Here is a 2,403-nt window from a genome sequence, read left to right on the forward strand (position 1 = left end):
GGAAAAAGGCAGTTGTAATTCTGAGTGTAGTCAAAAGACGGTAAATAAAATCTTCACAGGGAGACCCAGAGGATTTCAGCTTTAAATGTATGGCCATGTTTTAGCTGTGTATGTGTAGTATATGCTTTAAGACAGCATTTGTTGTACATTGTTTGATGTGTTTTATTGGACATTATGTATGAAACCCATGAACAATAAGCATAGATGCACACTGAACTCTAATTTCAAATATAGCTATATATCATGATTTCTGGATTGTTTCATTCCACTTTTTGTTTTGTGTTAGTTTAATGTTGGGCACCTTGATCTGAATAATCAATTTGTATTTTGTAATGCCTCCCCAATGACATTTAAAATCTTAAATCTAAAAATGTTAGAACATTTTATGGAATATAGAAGACAATGTAAAATTGTGAAACAACTGTGTATTTATTGGGACAATATTAAATACCTTGTCGAGCCCCTACATTACACGTGAGTGTGTTCAGCCCTAGTCTAAATATTATTCGGAACCTCCATAAATAAGTTCCTTTTCTGAAACGTTCTTGATCAGTACGGTTTCAAAAACACCTCATAAATATGCACGCCCAGTTTCCTGAGGGGCTCCGTGGATATTAAAACCTGACATCAAGTCAGCACGAGTGTCATATTAGCACAGGCTTTACCTTTGGGATAGCATTCAGGACCCAGTGGCCGTCTCCATAACAAATGTTTGTGGTGCCTCAGCTACTGGAGCAGTTCATTGACAAACCTGTAATAATGCTAGCTCTGTTATAGCAATTGCGCAGAGCAACTGTTTATTTCGCGTATTGTGCCTAGCATCACTCGGCATGGCTTATCGAGGGGCTATTTTCTGTTTGGCGATAGCACTGAGTGCTGAGTGACTGAGTCTGTGTGGAGCCCTGGCTGTTTTGGGCAATCACAGAGCCATCCCAGAACAACACCTGCAGGGAGAAGTGACAGCTGGGTGTGAAAAGCGCTGGATGATGCTGTTGCCTCCCCGTGCGCTCTCGAGCCCCCCCGTCCCAAGAATTTTCCATGGCCCTGTCAGCTACCCTTGATGACACCGCCATCACCCATCTACCATGCCCCCCCCCCCCCCCCCCCTTCTCTCCTCCAATCAATAGCTCCCTGCTCAGCTATGAACGCTGGGTGACTTTGGAGGAAGGCTGAATTATTTCATGTTCTGTAACAGAGGTGTGGTCCAGGGCATAGTCACACCACAGGCGGTCCACTAGGGACCCATAACCAGAGGTGTAAAAAGTACTGAAATGTTGTACTCAAGTAAAAGTACAATTACTTTGATGAAATTTTACTTAAGTACAAGTAAAATTACCCATCTAAAAATCTACTCAAGTAAAAGTAAAAAGTAGTTCATTTAAAATGTACTTTAAGAAAAAGTTACTTAGTTACTTTCAACAACTTCATGGGGGTCGCTCCTATATAGTGCAAAAAAGGACAAGGGGTCATAAATCCAATACAAAAACTAGTTATTTTTAATTAAAGGAGAATCTTAAAACATTAAACATGTCAAACATTAAACATGTCAACACAAGAACCACATGTCAAGACATGAACCACATGACAGCTCAAATAAAAAGTTAAAATGCTGCTGCCCCACTGTATATTTAAACTTTGGTTACTTTACTTGTGTCCACCTTTTGAGCATTAGTCTACAAACTTCTTGTTGAGTTTGAGCAGCAGCTGATTTTTAAGGTGAGTAGACTTCATCCGGGCGCGCTTTGCAGTGAACAGCAATGAGTCGCTCGCAGGCGGCCGAAGCAGGTAGGCCAGTATTGAGTTTCAGGGACAGTTTTTTGATATTCTGAAAAGAGTTCAGCAGATCCATATTGACTGAGACGCAGGCTAGGTACCCTTCTATCTCCCCTGTACCTGCTGACCTTCTGGACTTCATTGAGGAAAATAAATCATCTTCATCTGATGAATGTTGTCCAACTTGCTCCAGCCTCCAACATCCGGTCAAGGTGTTGTCTGACATAGACCTGTAGAATCACAAACAACATTTCTGACAATTAAGTATTGAGCTGCTATCAAGAGTGCATCATAACACAGAAATAGCTATAAATAGCTACTCTAGATGACAGACCTACAGTATATATACAGAATTTTAGCATTATTTTCTATTTCTACATGCATCACAATTCATAATCCTCAATTCTTGCTAACCGAGAGCCCTGCGCATGAACATGAAAGACGCGCACGTTGCAAAGCCACCACTTATCGTTATTAATCTGACTAATCGTGATAAATTCCAGATAACGACATACACATTGACACTGACTTGTCCAACTGTCTGACAAAGATGGTGTGCGCATTCACATCGTTCCTGTTTCAGGGCATGGGAGGCAGCCAAATTATTAGCCTAATATCAGTTTATGTGGT

The sequence above is a fragment of the Clupea harengus genome, chromosome 6 (genome assembly GCF_900700415.2).
Source record: "Clupea harengus chromosome 6, Ch_v2.0.2, whole genome shotgun sequence".
NCBI lineage: Eukaryota > Metazoa > Chordata > Actinopteri > Clupeiformes > Clupeidae > Clupea > Clupea harengus.